Raw genomic sequence first — 14957 nt, forward strand, 5'->3', positions numbered from 1 at the left:
CAGAGAAGAAAATAAATTGCTATAAACTGCACAGCAAACATAACAGAAGTAAGCCAAAGCCAAAAAGGGAAAAGTAGGGGCAGAAAAGAGGAGAAAAAATTCAAGCGTCTATATGTTGCTCTTACAAAATATCATTCAAAACTGCACTCAAATCTGTATATGTGAAATGTCTAGGCTGATTGAACAGGAAGTTTCCATTTTCAGTCTTTTGGTCAGGCTGGGAACAGTAGACCTGGGGTTGTAAGGTGTACAAAGAGTACAGGAGCCTGGGAAGCCAGTTTCTGTGCAGCACATTGCTCAGAAGCAAGGATTTGGGCCAGACTAATCTAATTTAACTCTTAATTAACTGTCATCTGGCACTTAAGAAATCTGTGGGCTAGGTAAAATTAATGATAGTTCAGTAAATATGTACTGATGCTGACCTAAATCTTATTCCTAACCTGAATCATGTTCAGCTCCTTTTAAAAACTGAACATCATTTTCCATCAAACGACTATTGAATTTTAATTTTAACTCACATTCATGAGTGTTTTCTACCTGTCATGCATTATTTTAGGTACTTCACAAGCATTTTCTCACTTAAAACTCACAAAACCTCTTGAATTTCTACTACTCCCTAGAGGAAATTGAGCCACTGAAAGGTAAAGTAGAATGCCCAAGATCCCAGAGCTAATAGATGGTGAAGTTTAAATTCAACCCCAGATGGTCAGATTGAAGAGTCTATACTTGAAACCATCTTACTATAGTGCCCTAGCACCAACAGCATCTTTGTTAATGCATGTTACTCTATTTTAGATCAAATATTTACCCCAGAAGTTACATTGAAAGCATGGGCCACTTCTAAGCTTGGCTAGTTGTAAATAAATACTTTTCAAAGGAAATGATCTAAGATTGTTCCTATTCATATCACTGAGCCAATTCTGGTTTAAGGGATAGCTCAGCATATACAAGTTCAATGAGTAGTAAGAAAAAAATCCCTATGCAAAAGTTGCTGTCTGATTTAATAGAATTTTTTAATTTCTGTGTATCTCTGTTTAATCTTACTTGGCTTTTAATAGTCCATCAGGAGGAATGATATTCAAATGCTTTCAAATAAATTTTTGTAATATGCACATGTAGATAAGAAGAATATTTCACTAATATCTAATTTCCTTATTTGTTACTATCGCTTACTACTTTCTTTCAAAAAAACAAAGTTTTCTATGTCAAAGAAGGTGTTTTATTTTTACCATGCTAAGGGTATTAGCACAATTGCATGTTTTACATAGATATTGTCATATATGATCAGTATTTGTACTAATAATGTAGTCAAAATTATAATATTATTTTATGTTAAAACAGTTTATCACAATAATTGTTAATATTTTCCTTTGAATTGTACTTTCTGCTTGTTTGGAGGCTTTGTGCTACACTTTTTATGTGCATAACAAGAGAATAAATACATTGTTATATTCATATAACAGAATACCACTCAATGATAAAAAAAGAAATGAATTATTAATTGACACAAGGACATAGATATATTTCAGAAACACTTCATGAAACACCTTCAAAAGGCATTTGCTGGAAGAAAACATACACACACACACACACACACACACACACACACACGCACACACACACACATTCATACTGCATGACTGCATTCATATGACCTACAAGAATAATCAATTTGTGATAATGGAAGTCAGAAAATGGTAGTTCTGTGGATAGAGAAAATTGACTCGAAGAGCACATAAGAGATTTTGTGATAAAAATATGTTTATTGGAGTGGCGGTTATGTGGATGTATATAATTGTCGAAGGTAATCCAATTGAACCTTTAAGATTCATGCTTTTTTGTTTTTTGTGCTTTTTTACTCAATAAAAATAAATAAATAAAAGGCAACTCTGCAAGAATATGTACTCAGTTCTATGAATCCTTTCATGCATATTGATAATATAGGTATACCTGTCTGTTTATATCAGTGTTTCTTAACCTTGGCACTACTGGAGTTTTGGACCAGATGTTTTTCTCTCAGAGTGGGTGGAGAGGGCTGTCCTTTGCATCGCAACATATTTAGCATATCCCTGGTCGCTACCCACTAGATGCCAGTAACATCCCCAGGTTATGACAACCAAATTTTCTTCAGACATTGCCAAATATTTCCTTGGATGGGGTTGGGGGGAATTGACCTAGCTAAGAACCACTGATCTACCTGTATATGTACACAACAAATCCTACCTAATGGAATCTTTACCAGAATGTGCGTAGTGATTACCTTTGGGCAATGGGAATATAGACTACTTACATTCTTTTTGTAAACATGTGTTCGTGAGTATGTGTTTATACACACATACATACAACATATATCATTTTATCCAAATATAGCATATATAATTTTAAAATCTAAATATCTTAAAAATTAGGAGAATCTTGTGAAAGGAAATTAAATCTTGGGACCCAAACTCATTAAACCAAAGGAAAAATTTAAGCTGGTAACTGAGTCACGCAAACCTACCTCCCTCTTTGGGTTCCTAAATAAGATGGGTACAAGATGAAAAGGTACAGGTCTACCCCATATTTTGCTCACAAGGAAATTCCTAGTTAGCTCCAAGATCTTTACCCTAAGGTGTTTCTGTCAAGATTTCACCATGGCAATGTGAATTGATAGCTTAGTTTTACAGGTGCAGTCACCATCCTGCCCACCAGACACAACTGCACATCTGGTTATTTCCCTACCCTGTCTATGTTATCTTACATAAAAATGCAGATTCTCTGCATTTTTCCTATGCCCCATTTGTCTATGTCATCTTAAGTAAAAATGCGGATTCACGAGCCAGACAAAGGCATGAACGACCATTTTTTGCTACTCCCCCTTTCGTGAAAAGTGTGTACTTCTCAATATTCTCCCCTTTCTCCTTTAAATTTGGAGCCTTAAAATTATCTTTAGAGAAACACATAGACCTGCCTCCCAGTCAGGCTCACGTCCTTAACTTTGGCAAATAAACTTCCTAAAATGATTGATACTTGTTATTTTTCTCGATTGACAATCTCTTATAGGAAAATTCAAACACAGTCCATTTCTCCATGTTGCTCATTTGCCACTTTTTTTTTTCTCAAGACGGAGTTTCGGTTGCCCATGCTGGAGTGTAGTGGTGCAATCTCGGCTCACTGCAACCTCCACCTCTCAGGTTCAAGGGATTCTCTTGCTTCAGCCTCCCAAGTATCTGGGAATACAGGTGCATGTGACCACGCCCAGCTAATTTTGTATCTTTAGTAGAGACAGGGTTTCACCATACTGGCCAGGCTGGTCTCGAACTCCTGACCTCAGGTGATCCGCCCACCTCTGCCTCCCAAAGTGCTGGGATTACAGGTGTGAGCCACCGTGCCTGGCCATTTATTTGCCACTCTTGTGTCTCCACCTGACTTCTGCCCATATCTCCATGGACATGGAAGATCATGAGTGGCAGGACGGCTGGAGATGAGATTCTGTAAGGCTCACAGCAGCTGGAGGTGGCAAAAACCACAGAATAAAAGCAAGGACAGAGCAGTTCTGATGCACCTCTGGAGCCAGGCTCTGGTATTCCCCAAAGTAACGGGGCTCAGAAATGGTTTATAAAGTTGGAATTTGGAGTCATGGTCTGAAAAATGTGAGCAAGTAAAGAACAAATGGGGCAGAAAGAGGATAGATGATGGTGAATCTTCAAAGGTTAGCCTTTGAAGTTTGCTATCTTAAGAGGCAGCTGACGACTTAGAAAATGAGTTATTTCTACTCAATAGAAAAGAAATATTGTGGAAAAAATATGCATCTGAAATGAGCATGAGGCCTTCTACATTCATTCAGCACAATTTTGGACCTTTGATTTTGCTCAGGGCTCTCTGTAATACCAATCTGTCTCAGTGCCTGGCCAGTTTCAGATCCTTTTCTGTTTATCTCATGTATCTTGTTCTGAGCTCATCCCTAAGACATCACAAGAGATATTGATTTCTTGACTTCCAGACACATAGTGTTCCTTACAACATGCCTGTCCTCATCCTCTGAAATCTTCTCCTCTGGTCCTTTTGAGCAACCATCCACTGACCCAATTTAATCCCCCATGACCCTCCTATATCAAACTGCATAAGGGTGTAGAACAGGACGGTCACAATGTACCACGGAGATTTTAAATCCTTTGTAAAATATAGAAAACAGTAACCAAATAAACCCCAAATAAAGCAGATCAACAGTTTTTTAGGTAAAGCAACCTAAAAACTAACCTGTCTACAAAAGGACAAGAGTAAAGTTATCATAGGCATTTGAACCAAAGTGACTCCATTTTGAGTGAGGGCTAGGAAAATGAGGCTGAGACCTGCTGGGCTGTATTCCCAGAAAATTAGGTATTCCTAGCCTCTAGATGTTTACTGTTAAAGGAAAAACTAGTAATATTTATTAAACAGACCCATCTTGGGAGTGTCCAGATATCTCAATATCTAGAGAACAAAGGCATTCCTAATTTTGCTTTAAAGATAATAATATCAATTCCTTAAAAATATAGTACTTAAGAAAATTAATCCTTTATCACAAACCCTTATAGCAAAATACACCTCCCCATATATACAAGCATTGTTATGTATAGTGAATGCATTCCTCCTCTTACTTTTAGGCACGCCCTACTCTGTCTATGGAGTAGCTGTCCTTTCATCACTTTACTTTCTTAATAAACGTGCTTTTGCTTTGTACTGCAGACTTGCCCTGAATTCTTTCTTGCGTGAAATCCAAGAACCCTCTCTTGGGGCCTGGATCCAGACCCCACTCATGTAACAAAGTGATATGGTTTGGCTCTGTGTCCCCATCCAAATCTCATCTTGTAGCTCCCATAGTTCCCACATATTGTGGTAGGGATCCAGTGGGAGATGACTGAATTATGAGGGCGGGTCTTTCCCATGCTGTTCTCATGGTAGTAAATGGATCTTATGAGATCCGATGGTTTTAAGAAACAGGAGTTGCCCTACACAAGCTCTCTCTTTTTGCCTGCTGCCATCCACGTAAGATGTGACTTGCTCCTCTTTGCCTTCTGCCATGATTGTGAGGCCTCCCCAGCCATGTGGAACTGTAAGTCCAATTAAACCTCTTTCTTTTGTAAATTGCCCAGGCTCTGGTATGTCTTTATCAGCAGCAAGAAAACGAACTAATACATAAAGATTGTTGATTTTAGGCAACTTGCTTTTGCTTAGTACAAGTTACTAGATAGTGAGCAGTAAGTTGGAATAACATAAATTCTGATGACGGTACCCTGTCATCTTCATCTTGGGACCTCATAATAGTTACTGCTATCATTTGAAGTAATACAAACACAATAAAGAATTATTTATTTTAATTATGTATAAGGCAGATTTACATAAATGGTACTGGAAATTTAACCTTTCATTTCTTATCTTAACCTATCTAAATAATGAGATCACAAAATGACTCTCTAATTCTCCCTTCAATTCCATAGATCAGTATCAATAATTTTTAATTAGGCAATTTCTCATTTGCAGATCTTACAAGTATTTATTTAATCAAGTCAGATGGTTTTATCTAGCTGATCTAATTTATAAAAGTATCATTTTTAACAATAAGTAGGATTTTGGTAATAGTTTACTGTAGTGATCCACATATTATCTGAAAAATCTAATCCAAAGACAAAAAAACCAACATTACTCTATTATATTTTCTGTTTTTGATAAACACAAACTCTTAAAAACTAATGTTACTCTATTATCTTTTCTGTTTTCAATAAACACAAACTCTTAAGAACTGATTCAACAATAATGTGGCTAAATTTTTTAAATAATTGTATTCATTAGGGCATTCATAAACTCTTACTCTAATTTCAAAAATCATCATTTTGATTTTCTCCACCACCAAAATGAAAATGTATCGAATGCTTTATCATCAAAATTACATGTAAAAAAATATCAAGGGTTTAGCGTAATGTTAGAATATATTTCTACACTAAGGTATTATTTAGGATTTTTTTAAAAATAGGTATTTTACAACTCAGAAGAAACTTAGAATTGGAAATCTGTATGGAAATCTTTTCTCCTCAAAAATGAGAAATGGGTTATAAAGAAAATGAATATAAATGCTAATTCAAATATGAAGCTTTTGCTTTTGAAAATCTCCTTGAATGTTCTGTATTTAGGAAAGATGATTTAATATTTCTTGAAATATGTCCTTTAAATAAACTAGTTTATAATGTTCTCACTCTTTATCATATCAAAGCAAAGTAAATCTCAATGCCCTCTAAGGTAATTATTTGCTTGATTAAATCCCAACTATGTGGAATAATTTCAATTTGGACAACATACATTGTCTTTCTATGATAACATATAATAGTCTAAAACACAAATGCCATAGTTTATCCTGGCCAAACATTTAACTCCAAAGCTTTATGCATTTCTGAATTCTAAAATCTCCTTATATAACTAATATTACATTCATTTTATTGAATTCCAAAAATAAATCCAGTTATTGCCAAAATAGTGATTTCCAAATATAATTTATAACCAAGAAAATATGATCATGGAAAACTGAAAAGGATCAAATCATTTGATCTTCTAAACAGCTATGAGCTTTTAAGAAAAAACAAATGTATTATATTTAAAAACAAAAAGATAATCATATTTGAATTGGTTTCTGTATATTTCTGATACGATTTAATATTTATAGCTTTTAAACTATAACAGCTCAAATATATTTATATAACACCATATTATGTGAAAGTAAATATTTCATAATAAAGTCTTTAAATTGTCACCAGGAAATCATTTTAAAAAATGATATGCTGATTTCTAAACCAGTATTTTATCTGTAAATTGTTTTCAAAGTTGTTTATTATATTCTGGTTTTTAAAAATAGTTCACAGTATACTTAATAATGCTATTGTCAAACAACATATTACTTGTCTTTAAAACATAAGCATAGCTTTTAAATTGTATTCCCATTTAACGAAATAAAGTGAACACCAGGTAACCCTTATATCTGTAAAAATTACAATATCATTTTTTTTAGGTTTAAAAAAAAAAAAAAAAACACCTGATCCTTTCAGGATATCTGAGATTCACTGCAAAATAATCCAGTGGGGGAGGGGAATAATAGATGAAATAAGAGTGGCCATGAATGGATCATTAATGTCAGGTGTTGAATACATGGTCGGGGGCGGGGGGGAAGAGAAACAGGACTATACTATATTTAGTACCGTTTTGTATATGGTTGGCAGAAAAAGTTTTAAAACTGCATATAACTTATATGCAATCTATGTTCATAAAACAATAACACAATAAAAATAAGGTATTCAGGCAACAAATAGCATGATGAATAGAATAGTACGTCACATCTCAATACTAACATTGAATGTAAATGGCCTAAATGCTCCAATTAAAAGATACAGAATAACAGAATGGATAAGAACTCACCAACCAAGTATTTGCTGTCTTCAAGAGTCTAAATTGACACATAAGGACTCACATAAACTTAAGGTAAAGGTGGGGGAAAAGATATTACATGCGAATGGACACCAAAATCAAGCAGGAGTAGCTATCCTTATATCAGATAAAACAAACATTAAAGTAACAGCAGTTAAAAATGACAAAGAGGGACATTATATAATGACAAAAGGTCTTGTCCAACAGGAAAACATCACAATCGTAAATATTTATGCACCTAACACTGGAGCTCCCAAATTTTAAAACAATTACAAATAGACCTAAGAAATGATATAGGTAGCAATGCAATAATAGTGGGGGACTTCAACCTTCACTGACAGCACTAGATGGGCCATCAAGACAGAAAGTCAACTACAACAAAAAAAAATGGACTTAAACTATAGCCTAGAACAAATGTACTTAACAGATATTTATAGAACATTCTACCAAACAACTGCAGAATATACATTCTATTCATCAGCACATGGAACATTCTCCAAGATAGAATATATGCTAGGCCACAAAACAAGTCTCAACAAATTTAAGAAAATCGAAATTACAGCAAGTTCTCTCTCAGACCTCAGTGGAGTAAAATTGGAAATGAACTCCATAAGAAACCCTCGAAACCATGCAAATATATGGAAATTAAACAACCTGCTCCTGAACAATCGTTGGGTCAACAATGAAATCAAGTTGGAAATTTTAAAATTCTTTGAACTGAATAATAAATAATAGTGACACAACTTATCAAAACCTTTGGGATACAGCAAACCAATGCTAAGAGGAAAGTTCATAGCATTAAATGCCTATATCAAAAAGTCTGAAAGAGCACAAATAGCCAATCTAAAGTCATGCCTCAAGGAACTAGAGAAACAGAAACAAACCAAACCCAAACTCAGCAGAAGAAAATAAATATCAAAATCAGAGCAGAACTAAATAAAATTGAAACAAAAAAAACACAAAAGATAAATGAAACATAAAAATGTTTCTTTGAAAAGATAAATAAAATTGATAGATCATTAGTGAGATTAACCAAGAAAAGAAGAGAGAAGATCCAAACAAGCTCACTTAGAAATGAAACGGGAGATATAACAACCAATAACACAGAGATACAAATGATCATTCAAGGCTACTGTGAACACCTTTACATGCGTAAACTAGAAAACCTAGAGGAGATGGAAAAATTCCTGGAAATATACAACCCTCCTAGGTTAAACCAGGAAGAAATAGAAACTTTGAACAGACCAATAACAAGCAGTGTGATTAAAATGACAATTAAAAAGATACCAACAACAACAAAAATTCAGCACCAGTGGGATTCACAGCTGAATTCTACCAGACATTCAAAGAATAATTGGTACCAATCCTAGTGACACTATTCCACAAGATAAAGAGGGAATCCTCCCTAAATTATTTTATGAAGCCAGTATTGTCCTAATACCAAAACCAGGAAAGGACATAACAAAAAAAGAAAACTACAGACTTATATCCTTGATGAACATAGATGGCCAAAATCCTCAACAAAATACTAGCTAACAGAATCCAACAGCATATCAAAAAAGATAATCCACCATGATGAAGTGGGTTTCATACCAGGGATGCAGGGATGGTTTTAAATATGCAAGTCAATAAATGTGATACACCACATAAATAGAACCAAAAACAAAAATCACATGATTATCTCAATAGACACAGAAAAAGCATTTGACAAAACCCAGCATCCCTTTATGATTAAAACCCTCAGCAAAATTGGCACAGAGGGAACATACTTTAAGGTAATAAAAGCCATCTTTGACAAATCAACAGCCAACATTATACTGAACTGGGAAAAGTTGAAAGCATTGCTCCTGAGAACTGGAACAAGACAAGGATGCCCACTTTCAGCATTTCTGTTCAATATAGTACTGGAAGTCCTAGCCAAAGCAGACAAGAGAAAGAAACCATGGGCATTCAAATTGGTAATGAGGAAGTCAAACTGTTGCTGTTTGCTGATGATATGATTGTATATGTAGAAAACCCTAGACTCCTTCAAAAAAACCCCTAGAACTGGTAAATTGAATTCAGCAAAATTTCAGGATACAAAATTAATGTACACAAATAAGTAGCTCTGCTATACACGAACAGCGACCAAGCTGAGAATCAAATCAAGAACTCAACCCCTTTTACAGTAGCTGCAAAAAAAGAAAAAAAAAAAAAAAACCTTAGGAAAACTACAAAACACTGCTGAAAGAAATCATGATAACACAAATTAATGCAAATACATCCCATGCTCATGAATGGGTAGAATCAATATTGTGAAAATAACCATACTGCCAAAAGCAATCTACAAATTAAATGCAATTCCCATCAATATATTATCATCATTCTTCACAGAACAAGAAAAAAAGAATCTTAAAATTCATATGCAACCAAAAAAAAACCCACGTAGCCAAACCAAGACTAAGCAAAAGAACGAATCTGGAGGCAATACATTACCCCACTTCAAACTATACTGTAAGGCCATAGTCACCAAAACAGCATGATTCTGGTATAAAAATAGGTATATAGACCAATGGAACAGAATAGAGAAGCCAGAAAGAAAGCCAATTACTTATAGTCAACTGATCTTTGAAAAGGAAAAAAAAAAAAAAAAAAAACATGAAGTGGAGAAAGGACACCCAGTTCAACAAATGGTGCTGGGATAATTGACAAGCCACAAGTAGAAGTATGAAACTGGATCCTCATCTCTCACCCTGTACAAAAATTAACTCAAGATGGATCAAGGCCTTAAATCTAAGACCCAAAAACATATAAATTCTAGACGATAACATTAGAAAAACCCTTCTAGACATTGGCTTAGGCAAAAACTTCATGACCAAGAACCCAAAAGCAAATGCAACAAAAACAAAGATAAATAGATGGGATTTAATTAAACTAAAATGTTTCTGCACAGCAAAAGAAATAATCAGCAGGGTAAACAGACAACCCACTGAGCAGGAGAAAATCTTCACAATCTATATGTCTGACAAAAGACTAATATCCAGAATCTACAAGGAACTCAAACAAATCAGCAAGAAAAAACAAACAATCCCATCGAAAAGTGGGCTAAGGACATGAATTGACAATTCTTAAAAGAAGATACACAAATGGACAACAAACATATGAAAAAAAATGCTCAACATCACTAATTAACAGGAAAATGCAAATCAAAACCACAATGCCATACAACCTCATTCCAGCAATAATGGCCATAATCAATAAATCAAAAAATAATAGATGTTGGCATGGACGTGGTGAAAAGGAAACACTTCTACACTGTTGGCAGGAATGTAAACTAGTAAAACCACCATGAAAAAGAGTTTGGAGATTCCTTAAAGAACTAAAATTGGACCTACCATTTGATCCAGCAGTCCCACTTCTGAGTACCTACCCAGAGAAAAAGAAGTCATTATACGAAAAAGATACTTGCACACACGTTTATAGCAGCATAATTTGCAATTGCAAAAATATGGAACCAGCCCAAATGCTCATCAATCAATGAGTGGATAAAGAAAATGTGGTATACATACACACCATGGAATTCTACTCAGCCATAAAAAGGAATTTTAAAAAAATGGCATTTGCAGCAACCTGGTTGGAATTGGAGACCATTATTCTAAGTGAAGGAACTCAGGAGTGGAAAGCCAAACATCGTATGTTGTTACTCGTAAGTGGGAGATAAGCTATGAGGATGCAACAGGATTAGAATGATATGATGGACTCTGGAGACTTGGGGGAATGGGTGGAATGAGGGTGAGGGATAAAAGACTACACACTGGGTGTAGTGTACACTGCTTGAGTGATGGGTGTGCCAAAATCTCAGAAACCACCACTATAGGAATTATTCATGTAACCTAACACCACCTGTTCCTCAAAAACCTATTGGCATAAAAATCAAATTAAAAAGAAACTTTAAAAAGTTTTATTGAGGCATAATTGACAATAAACTATAGATACTTAAAATGTAAAATTTGAGAAGACTGGGCATATGCAAACACCCATGAAACCATCAACACAAACTGGAGTATATCCTTTATCCCCTCAAATTTTCTCTTGCTTCTCTATAATCATTTCCTCTTCCCATTACTTGCTCCCTTCCTTGAGCGAACACTGATCCCTACATGGTGTAATATTTTGACCCATGACACCAATATCATGTATTTACACCCAAAACATGGAAGTATCACAAAAATGTGATTTTTTTCTTTAAACAAAATGTACAGTTGTTTCACTGAATGTAAATTCCCTCTTCTAATTTTTTAACATAAAAGTGAACCCACATCTATATTATGAAGTGAGGTGTGTGTGTGTGTGTGTGTGTGTGCAAGATTACCCACATTATAACAAATTGTAAGGGTTCCCTTTTCTAATACATAACAATTCATAATTACTGTGTGGTTTTAGGGCTTAAGTAACATGTTTGCAGTCCAGGTAGTAATTCAGTTTGTTAGCCTGGCAATTTGAGATAACTTCACCTGCCAACAGAACCCTAGATGTCATTCATTCTGTCACTACATTAGTATTGTCAGTACCATGACATCATGGCATTGCTTTTTCCAATCTACTTTCCAAAAGTAGGAAGTGATTCTTTCTACTTTTTCTTATTTCTTGCAAGAAACTGCAATAGTTTTACCTGCTTGTGAAAAAAATATATTCTTTAGTTTTTGATGCAATCATGACGAAAAAAAGATAATGTATACATTTTAGGTTGAAATTGTGCTTCTAAATTCCTACAGAAAAATTAGATAAGCCTGGCAATAATTTTAACAAGGATTATATACAAAACATAGGACATTTACAGTGTTTTTCATCTTGTTAAACAAACTCTTTGACCAAAAATACTGTAATTTCATATTCCTATTTTGTTTTACATTATGCTTTTACATCTGTATTTTTGCTAAATATAATCAAATATTGTTCTCCAATAACTCTATAATATATGTTATGTTATTTCAATAGGGAAAGTACTGAATCAGTACCTCCAGAACTGAAGCTCCTTCACCAATACATCAAAAGGTGTCAATAAGTGTTTGCTTTCTTTCTTCCTATTATCAATCAATATTCCTTTTACCAATGTGCCTGAAGTCACACTTGTAAATAAATGTTCTCTCATTCTTTCCTACTTTAACCTTCTAGGTTTTTTATTAATATAATTTTAACTAAGGATCTCTTAATAAATAAATAAAAGAGAGTTTAAAAGCATGACCTTTGACATAAACTTGGTAGAAAATATTTGTAAGCCACATATCTGACAAGGGCTTAAAATTCAATATATGAGAAACTGACATGACTCAATAACAAAAAGGTAAATAACCCTATTAAAAAACAGGTAAAGGACCTAAAAAGACATTTTTACAAAGAAGACATTTAAAAAATGGCCCACAAGTGTATGAAAAGGTGATCGACATCACTAATCATCAGAGAAATACAAATCAAAATCACAATAAGGTGTCACTTCACACTGTTAGGGAGGCTATTGTCAAAAAGCCAAAAGATAACAAGTATTGGCAATGGCATGGAGAAAAAGTACACCTTGTACACTGTTGTTGGGGATTTAAGTTAGTATAACCATTTTTTTTAAGTATGAACATTCATCCAAAATTTAAAAATAGAAATACCACATGATCCAGCAGTCTCACTTCTGGGTTGACTGCCAAAGAAAATAAAATCATTATCTCAAAGAAATGTATGAACTCCAATGTTCTTTTGCAGTATTATTTATAATAGCCAAGATATGGAAACTACATAAAAATTTGTCAACATATAAATGAATAATGAAATGTTGCACATATACATGTCTTACGTATAATGAAATATTATTAAGTCTTTAGAAAAAAGTAAATCCTACCATTTGCAATAATTTGCAAGTCAAATTTATAGTAATAGAGAGTAGGAAGGAGGTTACAGGACAGAAGAAAGAAAAGGGTAGATATTGATCAAAGTGCATGAAGATAGATAAGATAGATAAGTACTACAGACCTAATGTAAAGCATGGTGTCTATAGTTAGTAATAATGTATTACATACTTGAAATTTACCAAGGGAATAGATCTCAAGTGATCTCACCATAAAAAATAAAATGGTAACTGTGAGATGATGAATGTATTAATTAGCTTGATTGTGGTAATCATTTCACAATTAGTATGTATATCAAAACATCACATTTTATACCCTTAAATATATACAATTTTTGTTTGTCAATCATACATCAATAAAGCTGGGAAAAAAACTTGAGTTCAGATTTCAGTTCCACCCCTTACTGGCTTTACAACTTTGGCCAAATGCTTTTTTAATACTGTTTTTAAACTTTCTGTGCCTTAATTTTCTCTTTTGTAAAATAGAGAACTTTAGGCATAGAGTAGCTATGACATTTAAGTGAGATAATGTATATGAAACTGTAAGCAGTGCCTGCCACATAGAAAATGATCAGTAAATTTCTCTAGTCATGACTACAGGTATAATTACTGGTTATGAATTCGATAAAGACAAGAACAAGATTTATATTCAGACATGATAATGCTCTTATCCAAGCTAGAGAAAAAATACAGGCAATATTATATTTTACATTTTCCAATTTGAACATTTAAAATGTTACAGCAAAAGAACTAAAAATAGAAACCTTCACGTGTGAATTTTTTTAAAAAGTTTTAAAGGAGGTCAGCAAGTATTTGACTGAATGGGCTAATACAAGAGACCACATGAATAAATTTTTGAGTCAAGGACCATGTTTGAGCATGCTCCTGAAAAAAAAATGCAGGTGCAATACAGTCTGCTATGCTGTCTCTCACCTGCTGTGAATGGATCATAATGAGTGGGCACATAAAGGTATCAGATAATTATAAGTCTTCAGGATCTAACTTCTTATTCATCTCTGGCGGATGTGTTATCTGAAAGTATAATTTTTATGCCACCTGCAGTGCAGCAGCTGAATATTTCTGGCTTTAGAGGTAGGAAGCTTACAATTCACACTGTACTGTGCCTGCCCCCCTGGGGTTATAGTGAATTGAACTATAACAGTCCCATGTCAAGAATAAAATATTGTACAGTGAATTCTTTAGTTTTCTACTTTAAGTTAGGTGGCTGCACTAATTTTAAACATGTTGCCTCATATTCAAAGGAGGATATTTTGTAGAAAAAGGACACTTTTAGTTCATACCGAATAAGTATATACATATTATGGAAATATGAACACTATATTTGCTTTTCATTATTTTTGCCAATACAAAATTATTTGAATTCCAGTTCTCAAAAGGTTTTTCAATTAATGTATCTAAGATTAAAAATCGAATCTAGTTGAGAGCCAGTAAAACAAGTCATCAAAATGTACATTCTAGTTATCCAGATATCTGAGTTCTTAAAGACTCTGAAGGTTCTTAAAAAACTAAAATTCAAAATTTCAAGAAAAACCTTTAAAATGTTTTCCTTAAACAAATGTTTTTTAAAAAAAATCCCTACAGCAATGATGTATTCACATATAAATGCTAGTCTATATGAAAGTCTCTTATTTTA

The sequence above is a fragment of the Gorilla gorilla genome, chromosome 22 (assembly GCF_029281585.2).
Source record: "Gorilla gorilla gorilla isolate KB3781 chromosome 22, NHGRI_mGorGor1-v2.1_pri, whole genome shotgun sequence".
Taxonomy (NCBI): Eukaryota; Metazoa; Chordata; class Mammalia; order Primates; family Hominidae; genus Gorilla; species Gorilla gorilla.